Here is a 14,906-nt window from a genome sequence, read left to right on the forward strand (position 1 = left end):
AAATAACTGAATAAATAAAATATAAATTACATAGCATTTTGAAATGAAATGAAAAATACATCTGGGACAAGGGGGTTCCAAAGTGCCGGGGATAATGGGCGGTTGCAATCTTAAATAGTGCACATAGTGTCGGCTTTATTGAGAAAGTAAGTTCTGAAAAACAACTTGGCGGTGAGGGAGCTGAGTATAATAAGAAGGGAGCTTATGGAAAAATTGGGGGACACTGTGGTTGGAGCAGAATGATCAAGGGGAGGAAACGTAGGAGATAAAGTTAGAACCTCTTGGGCCTTTGTAACAAATTTTCAAGATTACTGACTTACAGTTTAGAAGGACTGATCTGGCTGGCAAGTTAGGAGTAGATCAAAGCGAGCAGAAATCCTGTTAAGATGCTACTTGAATATGGCAGCAAGAGGTTATCAGTGGCTCAGACCAAGTTATCAATGAAGGTACTGAACTGCGGTTAGATTCTGAATGTATTTTGAAGGCGAGGCCAACAGTATTTTTGGAGAGATTGGATGTGGTAAGAGAACGAGAGGAGGAGACAAAAATGATTAGAAGGTTTCTGACCTAAGAGTTACAAAGTTGCAGTTGCCATCCACTGAAATTGGAAAAACTGTGACTAGAGCTATTCAGGAAGTTGGGGGTGTGGGGAGACAAGGAGTTCCATTCTGGATAGGTCAAGTTCAAGATGTCTATTAAAGTGTAAAGGTCTTGTGGGAAATTGGATATGAGTTTAAAGATCCAGAGAAAGAGGTCCAGGCTAGAGAAATAACAAAAGGAATAGTGTGGTTTCAACATTTTTGTTTGTTTACCACTTTTAACAGTTTGGAAAATTTATGGTCTATTATTAGATCGATGCCCCAATTCCTTTATTGTAAGATTATTTGGAGGCGGGGAGAGAAAAGAAGAAGGAGGAGGAGGAAGAGGAAGGAAGGAAGGAAGGAAGGAAGGAAGGAAGGAAGGAAGGAAGGAAGGAAGGAGAGAGAGGGAGGGATGGAGGAAATAAGAGAGCGAAAGATTGATTATTGGGAAATTTACAACCTAAGGGTGTTAGTTCCTTAGGGTCAACCTCCTTCAGATAGAGGGCACATTCCTGAACAGTTTAAATCAAATCTTAAAAAACCTTTAATCCTATCTTCCCACAGATCCACATATTTGAATGTTTTTAAGTCATTCTTAGCAGATCTTCCGTTGGAAATGGCTCATAACATTTTAACTTGAAGTTTATCAACTTCCAACCTTTCAAATAATTAAATATTTACACGCTCAGAGAACCTGCACTTCTGAAGTAAGAACCCTTGTGCAATGCAAATTGTCACACTTACTTTCTCTGCTGGTAAAATAAGAGTTACAGGGATTGGTTTGCTTCTGGTGTGTGTAAAATAGAATCCCTTTCCTCATATTCTGGGTTCTGGGACACACCCTCTGTGTCAGAAGATACCTCTCACAGAAAAATCACAAAAAGGAAAGGTAAGAGAAAGGAAAGGAAAAAGAGGATCCAATCTTAATGGTCTCATGTATGTTTTTCAAGCCAATTACTGTCGCTTTTCTTTAATATCGACTGCTCTGTGTGAAACCAGAAAGAGCCTGGAGCCATCAGTGATGATTTGCAGCTCCAACAATGGCCAATGACAACAGGCCCAGCTCAAAGGTGAGCTTATATTGCTGGTGAGCCTCTCACCACCTGCTCAGCAAGAAGCAAGAAAGACAGTTTCCCTGGCACCCCCGGTAACACCTACCTGTAGGAAGTCAGTGTGTTTACATCTGCCAGAAGAAGGGTTAATCCAAGGGGCTGTATTTACATCTACCTGTCTGTGCCCGAGACTCTCTTCATTTACCAACAGAAGAAGAGAGAAAACTTTTTCCCCCTGAATTTAGTTTTGAGGACTCAAATACACGCATGTGAGCAAGTGTTCAAAGAAGGAGAAAAGAGAGAGTGGGAAACTTCAGTCCCAGGATTCAACAGGGCCTTGAGTCTGCTGTCTTCGTCTGCATTAAATTGGTCATGACCTTCCAGGTGTCTTTAAGGTTGAAGTGTTTGCTGGACCATTTCGAGCTGAGCCGGACGGTTCCACGTGACCTTCCTGACATCAAGAGGCAGGCTTTTAAAAGAACAGAGGCACCTTGTCGGGGCTCAGGGGTCACTAATAGCCTGCCTTGGGCCCTCCAGTAGGTCATGTTCAGCTTCCTCGTCCAACACAAAGGGAAAGGCGAGGGAGGCTGAGGAGGGAGGGCGATAATTATCATTCTGGTGTTTTTTTCCTCAGGCCCCGAGTTATGCTCCATGTCACTGTGTTAATGTGCCTGCAACCAGGGAGACACATAATGCTCCTCTCAGCCCTGTTTATTAGCAAGATCCATTTGCAAAAGGCCCTTCTTTTGTGCCACAATATGAATGTGCTTTGATGGCAAATAATTACGGCAGTCCTTTTGACATGAAGATCCACAGGCTGCCCTAGTTAAGCCAGTAATTAGCCTGTCCTCCTTTTTTTTTTAAATATATTATTGAGAAACTACAAATTATCCTCATATGTACACCGGCCATTGCTTTTTCTCCTTTCTGTTCTCCCACTCTCTCCTGCTCACTCTCTCCTGCCTGCTCCCTCACTCGCTCTTTTTTCTCTCCCTCTCCCTCGTCTCCCTCAGCACTTTGGGTAAGCGGAATGCAGCTGCACAAAAGCAAGATAAAGCTCGACCATCAAGATGATGAACAATCTGGATGAAGAGCCTTCGAGATGAACACAAAAGCTGGAGAAGTGCAGTTGATGTAGGCCTGGACAGCTGAAGAATGCTGCGGTCTAAGGATGAATAGCCCTCATTTGTGAATATACAGATTTTCCACGATGAATAAAAACTGAGTGGAGGTCACAATAAATAAAGTTTTTCCCCCTTCCTCTTCAATAATAATTCAGGTTCCCAGCACCAAACAGCTGTAAATTGAAGGTTGTGCTTAGTTTTCTCAACTCTCAAAGGGGATAATTAAGCTAAGATCACATTGTTTGATATATTAGTGTAATGATGAGCTACTATATTCTGCTTGTTTCGAGTTATTTTAGTTTTTCTTTCCCATTATCTTTTTTTTAATTACATTTCAAATACATTTTAAATGTAGGAACAGCAATTCTGAAACAGATTTTGCCCTGTGTTTGGATCTATTTGAAATGTATTCATATAACATTTAATTAAAGCGGCAACATCCCCCTTTAGAAAATGCAGGGAGGTAGAAATATCTATATTATCTGACTAGTTCTGACATAATCTTGCCAAAAGCTGACTCTTTTTCCTTATTGGTGCAAGATAATTAGACCATCATTAACATCCTAAAGCATCACTGTCAGTATTTCTTGGCATTATAAAATCAGGATTTGGGAAGATTTTCATAATTTTGCTGAAGATCACTGAGAAGGCAAAAATCAGTCCTGAAACATGCTCAGCTTAGAAGATTTCTGAAAACCAGAATCTTCAAGGCTACACTTTATAAAGGAACTCGGCCCAAAGGAAAGGCTACAAATGGTGACCCTTCACTCTTTATAACACCTTCTCCTCTTTGTGAAGTCTTGACAATAAACACAACTACTGTTTTGTGTTTCATTAATGTACATTAGATTGTCACTTTTCTCCAATAATTTTTGAGCTGAAAATGTATTAGGAAATCTGAATATCTGTGTCAAATTAAAAAGAGAAACTGTACATTTCTAGAAATCTTTAATTTTTCATTTTGGGGGGGTAATCATAAAATATTCTTCATTTCAAAAGAAACCATTTATTGATGAATGTTTGGTGGATATTTTTGTTCATTTGACTGGTTGGTTAGTTCATTTTTTTTCCTAAGAATTTTTCGGTTGTCCCCAGTTGGTCCCAATCCAGAGTGGGCTCCACCATATCCAGAGTCAGGAAGGTCTCCAGATTTGAATGAGGTATGGAAATCTATTTATGAGCAGAACACTGAGAAGTATAAAAAAGTATGGAGAACCCACCCCTGACTCCATTATGATCTCAGTTCCATGAAAGAAGAACTTCCTAAGCTTAAAGACCTTTAACTCAAGGAGAGCCCACGCATTGCATGATGGGGAACCATGCTTTCCCATGACTGCTCCAGTCTACTCAGAGAAACCTTAGAGAAAGGCAAGCAATTAAAATGTCCTGTTTATATGTGCCACATGAGAAAGGGCAAGCACAAAGCTTAGAACAATCCAAGACAGAAGAGCCACTCAGAGTATAACTGAGAGAGAATCCTCAGACTCATGAAACTTGTTTTTTGCTTTGTTGCATCAATAAACCAGCCAGAAACAAACAAAAATCAGGCAAAAGCCATCCCTTCCACCTCTTTTTGCTGCCATCTTGGGGCTCCTTTCAAAGGATCATTATGTCTAGTTGGAAATGTTACACTGGTTTAAGCCAAGGAAGCTTGGTTTAGGAGTTCGCCTGGGTCAAATGTGAAATAGCTTAATAAACTTTTAAGTGCTAGGAGCAAGCCAGGTCTGATATAATGTGCAGGCCTGTCTAAAATCTCAGCTAATTAGCATTTCTCTCACTTTTCTCCTTAAGACTTAGTAATTCCACCCACAATTTATTGAATGACTGCTATATCCTCAGCACTTTTGCAGGCTGTGGAATCTAGCAGAGCAACAAAATGGGTCATGTTCCCATTTTCAGGGAATTTACCTTCAATGGAAGGAGATAGACAGTAAACAAATAAGTGAAAAAAATATAGCATACCAGACAGTAATAAATGCTACAAAGAAGTACAAAGGGGGAGGATGTGAAGGAAGTGGATATACTTTACAAAGGCTAGTCAGAGAAGGCCTGTCCAAAATGACATTTGACTAGAGACTGTTACGAAGTGAAGGAGGGAGTCATGCAAAAGCCTTGCAACTTTTGGGGGAAAGAATTTTCCAGGTGAAATGGGCTCTGGAAAGGGCTCAAAGGCCCTAAGGCAAGAGTGTGTTTGGCATGGGCCCCATCAGCAACCAAGAGGACAAGGCTCAGGAGAAGTGAGCATGGAGTTCGAGGGGTCCTCGGTCATGCAGGGCATCTCACCATGAAGCTGAAAGAAAGCCTTCTTGGTCATGTACTCACTCTGGAATTTTAGGTAATTTGCTTCTAATAAAGTTTACATATGAGGTACTGGAATATTTGAAGGTGATGAGGGACCAATTGATTCACTGTAGTTTTGTGTTATGAAATGATGGGTGTTGACTAGCCAAAATATGGTACAGTTGAAAATGCCTATCGCAGATACAAACAACATTCTCCCCTCCCACCTCAGAAACAAAGAAAGAAAACAAAACAAAACAAAAAAATAGATGAAAGATTTAAACAGACACTTCACCAAAGAAGATATATGGATGAAAAGAAACACATGAAAAGTTGCTCAACATCATTAGCCATTAAGGAAATGCAAATTAAAACTATGAAATACCACTACAGACCTATTGGAAGTGCTGATTTTTAAAAAAATAACAATACAAAATGTTGACAAAGATGTGGACCCACTGGAAATCTCATATAATTCTAGTATTAATGCTAAATGGTAAAACCACTTTGTAATATAATCTGACAGTTTCTGATAAACATACACTTACCACATGACCCAGCAATCCCTCACCAAGGAGAATTCCACACCCATGTCTTCATACATGAATACATATAGATCTGTGCACAAATATTTAGAGCACTTTTGTTTATAATCACTAAAAGCTGGAAACCACCCAAATGTTCATTAAGTGGTGAATGGATAAACAAATGACAATACATTCATATAGTGGAATACTCCTCAGCAACAAAAAGGAATGACCTGCTACAAGAAACAATATGGATGAAATTCAAAACGAATTTGCTAGGTGAAAAGAGACACACTCAAAAGAGCACTTACTTTGTGATTCTATTTACATGGCATTCTCAAAGGGGAAAAATTATAGACTCAGATTTCAGGGGCTGGGGTGGGAGGAAGAAAATTGGCTACAAAGGGGCATGATAAAACTTTTTGGGATAATGCAAATATTCTCCATCTTAATGTGGTGAACTTTACATACTACAGAAATTTGTCAAAATTCATAGAACTGTATACCAAGAAATGGTGAGTATTACTGTATATAAATTATATCTCAAAAATGCCTACTGCAATATTGATACATTCTCAAGTGAGAAAGGGAATCTAAAGATGATAGATTTTTTAAAATTAACTTTAGCATTATCATCCCAACTGAAGGAATAATTCATTTGTTAAGCAAATTCTCTCCACTGATAGTCTAATCTCAATGTTTTATGGGAAAGCAGTGTTTTCATGGGACTGTGGGCAGAGAAAAGATTATAGATTCAGATCCTGGTAAGTAGGACCATATCTTTCAAAATTGTCTCCACTCCATACATCTCTTGGATTTTGCAAATGTAGACATATGGATATTACATTACACATGGGCAAGACAGGGCTCTCCACTCCCTCACCAGCTCAGTCTCTGGGACCATCCAGTGAGCTTGCATAACACACATAGTCTCTTTGCTCTGGTTTCCGTCTGCATTCATCCAACAAATCAAAGACCCAGAATCAATTCAGATACTTATTAAGCACCAATCCTGGCAACACACGTGAATAGATACACAAATGTGGTACCTACTCTTAAAAGTTCAAAATTTAATTAGGTAGGGGAAAGATGTACATGAAAAGATAATCTAAAAATTTAGGACATACACGGGTTGACAATTAAATTCACGAACGTGTTGCAATAATGTTGCTAACCTTTTTTGATATCAGATAAATTATTCATTATGAATTTGTACCAACTTGACAAACAGTTAACTAAGTTTACTATTTGGAAGTGCTGAAAAGGCTGCGTGAAAAAGTTAGACAATTTGAACTTTTCCCCAACAATTCATGGCTCTTGCATCACAACAATGTACCAGCTCACATGGCACTGCCTGTGAGGGAGTTTTTAGCCAGTAGACAAGTAACTACATTAGAATGCCCTCCCTACTCACCTGATCTGGCCCCCAATGACTTATTTCTTTATCTGAAGATAAAGGAAATATTGAAAGGAAGACATTTTGATGACATTCAGGACATCAAGGGTAATACGATGACAGCTGTTATGGCCATTCCAGAAAAAGAGTTCCAAAATTGCTTTGAGGGGTGGACTAGGCACTGGTGTCAGTACATAGCTTCCCAAAGGGAGTACTTCGAAGGTGACCATAGTGATATTCAGCAATGAAGTATGTAGCATTTTTTCTAGAATGAGTTCATGAACTTCTCAGACCTCGTATACAGCAAATGTCACTTAATTGGTGCAGGCAATTGCTGTCATTCAAAACAGAAGTCTTCCATCTGAGAATATACTTATTTTCATCATTCATTGAAAGCCTAGTGTCTGCCATGCCTGTTACATGCATCATCCCACTTCATCTTTATAACAACTCATTTGTTACCTGTTTACAAATGAGGAACCAGAACCTCAGAGATGAGTAACTTGTCCATGGCCCCTTAGCTAGACTTTACAGGACATAGAATTCTACAGAGGCAACAATGAGATTAAATGTGATTACAAAGTCCAAGAATTGTTAAGAAGAAAAAGAAAGCAACAGAAAAACAACGTCTACTTTGCAAATATTGTTAGGTTGCATCCAGTATGTGTGAGCTCCCAAATATTTTATCATAAGTTTACTCAGTAAACAGCTCCCTCCTTTTTATTTATATCTAGCCTCTAAATCAGGTCAAAACATTTCAAAAACATAGAGATCACTCCTGCTACAATGATTTTTTCCATGTTAGGAAAATTCTCTTTGGGGAGGTAGTGGTGGAGAACTCATTCAAGTTGGTGTAGGTGAGTTATTCCCTACTATGAACCTGTTGGCTAGCTCTAAGAAGACAGAGAAATGCAGTAAGTCCCACTACGGATCACAAATAAAAATGCTCACATTCTTTTATCCCTGAGTTATAGCTTGATGATTAGACATTTAAAATCAGAATTATCTAATGCAACCTAAGGCTTTTTCTCAAAGGCCACATCTTGTTTTGCACAAACAGAAATGCCTTCTTTTACATACCTATTTCCCACCCCCATCTCAATCTTCTGATGCTCATTGGGGTATGCAGTGAAAAGTTTTGAAGCAGGCATGCATTGAATCCCCGTGAAAAATAATTGGAAAAATTGGCACTTTATCACAACCATGGAAAACTTCCTCAACTTATTTAGCCAATTAGTTAACATTTACTAAGGCTTTAAAGCAGGGATCATCATTTTTTTTTTTTTTTTTAAATAAATGGTCAGAGTAAATATTTTCAGTTTTGTGAGCTGTCAGGTCTCTGTTGGAATGAGTCAACTCTGAGTTGTAGTACAAAAGCGTCTATAGACAATACTTAAAGGAATGGGTATGATTGTGTCCCAGGAAACTTAATTTACACAGGTCTCCTGCTCTAGAGTGGGTAGGCATTCTTGGAGCTGACCTGCTTTGTGGATCAACAGACAGGACCTCTGGAATTCTAACAGTTGCAAGCCCTCAAAAGATGTTGCCCACTGCTTCAGCTCACGGACTAGATATGCTACCTACCTATTCTTATCCGCCGTGTCCTCCATTCCCAGTGTGGTCTTTTTACTTGTCCAGTACTTAAACTGCTCATGGATTTCCTGCTCATGGATTTCCATTAGCAGTTGTGGCAAAGGCAGTGGATTTATTAACTCTTTTTCTTCACTCAATATCCTCATTTATAACAAGGTATTTTCTGGAGAACACAGAGCAAGGTCAATAACCAGAATGGGGAGATACGCAAGTTAGTTATTCAAGTCTCTTTATTGCCCCCACTTCATTTACGATCCTTTATTTCTTCTCTCTCTCTCTCTCTCTCTCTCTCTCTCTCTCTCTCTCTCGCTTTCTGTCCCCTCCTCCTCATTCCTTCCCTCCCCCTCCCCACCCCTTCTCCTTGACTCCTGGGCCCTCCCTTCTCTACACTTGGATTTTCAATTTGCTGTTCTAAAAATATATTTTGTTCCCATATTAAATACATGGTTCCATTGATTACAGTCAGGTTAAAGCAGAATGACTTTCCAAACATTATGACCAGGCAGGAAAGTAAGACTTACATCTACATCTTCTCCATTCAAACCCCCCAAGACAAGGCAAAGACATCATCAATCAGCAACTGATTTTAAAATTCTCTTAAAAATGTTTTACTAGTTCATTTTACTTGGCATTTTAATCACTATTTATATCTGTAAAGTAGTGGTATAATTAGCAAAGCTATTAATGTTTCTGATGCTTAGTATTACAAATACATAAATCTGGCTTATAGCAAAATAAATAATGATGATAACACTGTCAAGCATTGATGCAATTGCTAGATGGCTTTGTGTAAATGTAACAAGTATTAGCCCTGTTGAACAGCTTAATCTGGGCCACTTAGCCACCCTCCCTTTGAACCATTCATGGAGCCCAGAAGGAACCATGGAGTAAGAACTCCATAATTCCCCTTATTTTTCATAGTAAGGAGGCCCAACCATCCTCGATATATTGCTTCAATAGAAAAAGAGTTTCCTTTTATTAGAATAATAAACATAATACAATCCTGCATCTGTTCTATTACTAAACTAAGATAGTTGAAGTCCCTGAACTCTCAGTTATATGTATCCAGACTTTTATTGAGCTGTTAAAATTTTCCACTCCCCAAGAGGAAGGATTCATCCTGACCAACACTGAACCTTACTTTTTAGCAGGGTTTCCCTAAACAAAAGCCTACAAATCCAAGGTCAGAGCCCTTTTCTCAGGGTGATGAAAACTCTATTTGTTTCACTATCTGGCTTATACCCCACTACCTACCCTACACACAGAAGCCTGGAATGTAATCTTATCTGTAAGCTCGTCTTAGCATTCCAGTTTTCAGTAACCAGAAAGGATTAAAATGAACAGCCCTGCACACTGGTCCTGAGTAATGGGCCTTCAAAAACCAAAGTATTAGACAAATATATCAGCTGTGAGATATAATACCAAGGGCTAGTTCCACAGTATCAGCATTTTTAACTTTCATTCTAAAGTGACTGGATGATAAGAGGGTACAATTCATATTTTGAATTCAGGGTGAGATCTTTTTAATAAAACTGTTTTTACTATGTAGCTGTATATCATTTCTTACCAAAATGCAAAACCAAGCCCAGGTCTTCTCTCTCTCTCTCTCTCTCTCTCTCTCTCTCTCTCTCTCCCTCCCTCCCTCCCTCCCTCCCTCTCTCCCTCCCTCCCTTCCTCCCTCCCTCCCTCCCTCTCTCCTTCTCCAAAACATCCATAATGATACATTTCTATTGTATTTTTTTCATTTCTTGAATGAATTTTTTAAGCCAAACTTTTGTTGCCTCTGTTGTTGACCCCACCAAAAGTTTTCAGGGTATCTTTCTCTGCTCAGAAATCAGCCTGCAGACCCAGACAGAAAGGGAGAGGAAGTTGTTTGGCTGAATAATGAGTGCTGAGCCAGAGCCCCCGTGGTGGCAAGCATGAGGCCAGATGAATAGGATAGCACTTTGTGTGTTCAAAAGGCAGTCTCTTTTTCTGTCATCCTTGGCCTGTTGCTCCAGCCCCGCTAAGGAGTGGACACGCATTACCATTCATTAGCATTTTTATGGCACTTTATATTTGCAGTGCACATTACAAATTGTATTTGTTAACCTCACAACATTCCTTGTGAAATCATCACCATTGATTCACTCTGGTAGAATAGCCCATGTTCAAGAGGCTACAAGTGAATGAGCAAAATTAAGAACAAGAGTTTGCAGTCATAACCAGGACATCAAAGGATGCTTAGGAGAAGGAGCTGCCTGAGCTCCTTACAGGCAACCCCACTCTCCACAGTGTCCCTTACTTGTCTTTTATATCTATCACCTTGGCGTTAAATCAACCCTCTCTTGAACGTCATCATTGTTAGACTTATTACTTGATAACAAGACTCATATGTGTTTTGCTTATATGGGAAACCATTTTTTCCCATTATTTTCTGAGACCTGGTCCTTTTACATTTCAACATGCAGCCCATCTTTCTGTCATGAATGGTGAAGAATACATGCTTACTTCTATAATCTTACGCATTTCATAGCTCACATCCTTTCTCTGGTTTGGTTTTTCAGAGACCAAGTTTCTTTCTAAAACTCTGCATATCCTCATATTATACTCCTTTGTTAGTTTCAGCCACCTTTTCTAACCTCCCTTCTTCTGCACATACTGATAATGTGGATATCAGATTTGGACACAACACTTTTTTGTTAACTCCATCATTATTCCTCTTGTTCACAATGATCAAAAGGCAAAGCCATGCAAGTGAAAGAACAGTGATAGATTCCAAAGCAAAATGAATGGCTGAGCCACAGAGAGCGCGCTGGGTGAATCACTGTCAACGGGACAATCTCACTGACCTAAAAGGAGGAACCCAATTTCTAAAAACTGTCAGAGAATAACTTCCTGATTGTCTCAAACTTCTTTCTCAAAGGAGCTATGGAGATGGAGGATACACATACCATAGGGAGAGGACCAGACAGAGCACCACCCAGGAATGTGCCTGCAAATGTGTGACACACTCCCAGAGCTACCAGAACTTTCAGCAGAAGAACACACAAATTCAACTTTCAAAGTTGCCAACCTCATCTAAATGGTTGGTCCAGATTCAGGAAGATTCCCTCCATCATAACATGGTTTATTGAATGTCTAATACATACACTTTAAACATTTTTTTAAAGTAACTTCGGACTTTAAAATGTTATAAAATTGGCACAAAGGATTTATGCATACCTTTCACCCACTGGCATCTTACATAACCATCATACAATTATCTAAATCAGGAAATCAGCATTGAAACAACGTTATAATCTAATTTAAAGGCTGTATTCAAATTTTGCCTGTTGTCCTATTAAAGTCCCCCCTTTTTTTTTCTGGTCTAGTAAACAATCTTGGACCATATATTGCATTTAGACAGTTCCTCAATCTGTCTTTTACCTTTCATGATCTTGATATTTTTGAAGAGTACAGGTCAGTTATATTTCAAAATGTCCCCAATTTGGGGGTGTCTGATGATTCCTCAAGATTAAATTCAAGTTATGCACTTTGGGCAAGAATATCACAAACACAGTGCTGTGGTCTTCTCAGTGCATTATATCAAAAGGCACGTGATTTAGATTTGCCCCATTTAGATAATAACATCATTATTAGTGATGTTAAGTTTGATCACATGATAAATTTGGTATTTGTCAGGTTTCTCCAGTATAAAATTACCAGTTTTCCCTTTGTAATTTAAATGTATCTTAGAAAGATCCTTTGAGACTGTAAACATTTTGTTTTCAATCATATATTCACGTACTAATGTTTAGCATCCTTTACAGATATTTTGATATGCCTGCATTTTGCTAAGCATCTTTCATATGTTATTTCATTTAATCCTCATAGCAAGACTATCAGGAAGATATTATTTTTAGCCTTATTATATCAGTGAGGACTCTGAAGTTCAGAGTCACTAAGGAACTCAAACCAGGACAGACAGCTACTATCCAAACCCTGATAGAACCAGGGTTTGGACCTAAGTCTGACTCTACCATTCTTGCAAATGAGAGAGTCTCCAGCATCTAAAGTCTCCATCACTTACGGCTCCTGCCTATCCTATTCTTCCATGAGTTAATCATTACTTAGAAGCATAAAAGTACACATCAATGGCACAAGTATTGATATTTTCGGCCAAGACAGAAAGTGAGGAGGATGTTGTAGAGGGAACAATTATAATCAATTCAGCTGGAATTAGCACACTGTTATTTTTCTTTCTTCCTTTCTTTTTTCTTTTTCTTTTTTTTTCTTTTAATTTCAGCATAATCCTTTAGTCAGCAGTGTGCAAAGCAAGCTAATAGAAATGGCCCAACCCTTAGAAGTTTAACACGTAAATTAATCAAGGCCAATGATTTATGACAGAGCACAGCTAAAATAGCAGACAAACCCTAAGAAGGAGTTAGGGCTCTCTAATATTTGGGGCAGGTATGTCCTGAGGCCCAGTGGATAAATGAAGTCTTTAGAGAGATCTTGGACATTGAGTGCTTAATAAATGTAAGGCTATGCAAAACTCTTCTCATGAAATAATGCCAGTTTATACAATTTTGTCAAGTTCATAAGTTCTGCAAGGGCAGAGACTATGTGTCTTTTGTCCATCATTGTATCCCCCAAATCTAGCATAGTATCTGATTCATAGAGTTCAATATTTATTGAATTGAAAGTCTGGTCAAAATACCATGTTTCAAAGTATCTTCTAGGCAGAATATATGATAATAATGAGGGTTCTGAGGAAGCTAGGAAATGTCTGAGTAATACATGTTTTTAAATGGATTCATTGTTAGCAGTACCAATAAACATTTCATCTTGCTTTGATTCTGTAGAATCCTGTGTAGCTTGTCTTAAGAGAAAAAAGCGGGCCAGGATGACTGATTCTGTTGTTGCTGTTTTGTTTTATTTTGGGTAAACTTACTTATACTGTTTATGAGCCACCAACATCAACAAAAAATCCAGTACTCTACTCTCCCCATTCCATATTAGTCAGACTCTTCCAGTTGTAAGTTACAGAACCTGACTCAAACCAGCAGTGATAAAAGAAATTATCAGCCCACATAGCTAGCTTCAAACACTGCTAGATACATAAATTCAAATGATGTCACCAAATGGTGTCTGTTTCTCTTGCATCTCCTAGCTCTTCTTATCTCTGCTCAAACTGCCCTCTTTACACTGTGTCAGAAGAGTTTCTAGCAGCCCCTCACTCACATATTTCCCGCCAGGCAAGCTCAGAAGAAACAACAAGCCTTCCCTACAGCTCTTTCAGAAAGTCTCAGGAGGATCAGGATTGGCCGGATTGAGTTAGATCTGCATCCCTGAACCAATTAATATAGCCAAAGTGGTGAGATACTGTGATTGGCTAGGCCTCAGTCACATGCCCAGCCCTGTTGAATCAATCATGTGGAATGGATTCTGTCATAGGAAAAAAAAATTTTGTTGCCAGAAATGAATGGGGACAAGTAACCATCAACAGTCAAAAAAAAAACAGGCGTCCATTGTAGTCTGTATTTAAAAGCAGCACAGAACCTAGTGTCCCTGCTCTCAACAGCCTTTTTTAACCTGTCCTGGCACCACAAATACTTCCTCCTCTGACCTCCAGTAGTGTTAACTCTCTAGTCATGTCCTGTCCCACACAGCTCCATAACTGGATGTGGCATCTCTAATAAGATGACAAGCTGCTAGAGGACAGAAATCTTGTCTTACTTGTCCTATATAATGTTCCTTTGATCCTGGTACAGCACACATAACAGACACTCCACAATGTCTGCTAAAGTTTTAAGCCAGGAACTCTGCTATCATAGCATCTCATGCCAGGCCTCCTTATTGACTATCTGAAATTCAGTCCAATTTGGGCTTCTTGACATAGTGGGCACCTGAAGTCAAAGAAGCATGGCAGGTAAGAGTCTCTGTTCTGAATCATGACAAAGAAGAGATATGTGCAGGTACCTCAGACCAAGATGATGCCAAGCCTCAAAACGTCTTTCTTTCAAAAGTTAGCAAAGACTTTCCAAACTAGAACACTTAGAAGAAATTCTAAATGAGATTTTAGCCCCTGCCACTGATAGAAGAGGAGCTGCCATGTGAGAAGTGAAAAAAAGACAAAAATCCCTCAGTCCTGTAATGCCAGCCCCACTTCTGCCTCCCACTCCAGCACTTGGCTTCCACGAGCCCGTTGACCTTGTGCTGGGAAACTGGTCACGTGGCACTCAAGTTATCAGACATCACCTGCCTGGGTGCATGCTTCTGACTTTTGTCTGTGTTTCTATTACACAAATGCCACAAATTCTGTCTTTGCAAGATTGAATTGAAGATTGAGCTGCCTGAAATCCAAAGAGGGGAGCCTCTCCATCCCCTCT

General features: G+C 39.2%; 1 pseudogene; it reads left to right on the plus strand.

Annotated features, from left to right (window-relative positions):
* The first annotated feature begins 1,621 nt into the window (after window positions 1-1,621).
* LOC109437575 (protein Shroom3) overlaps window positions 1,622-14,906 on the plus strand; it is a 140,442-nt pseudogene continuing 127,157 nt past the window's right edge.

Source organism: Rhinolophus sinicus, linkage group LG05, assembly GCF_036562045.2.
Source record: "Rhinolophus sinicus isolate RSC01 linkage group LG05, ASM3656204v1, whole genome shotgun sequence".
NCBI lineage: Eukaryota > Metazoa > Chordata > Mammalia > Chiroptera > Rhinolophidae > Rhinolophus > Rhinolophus sinicus.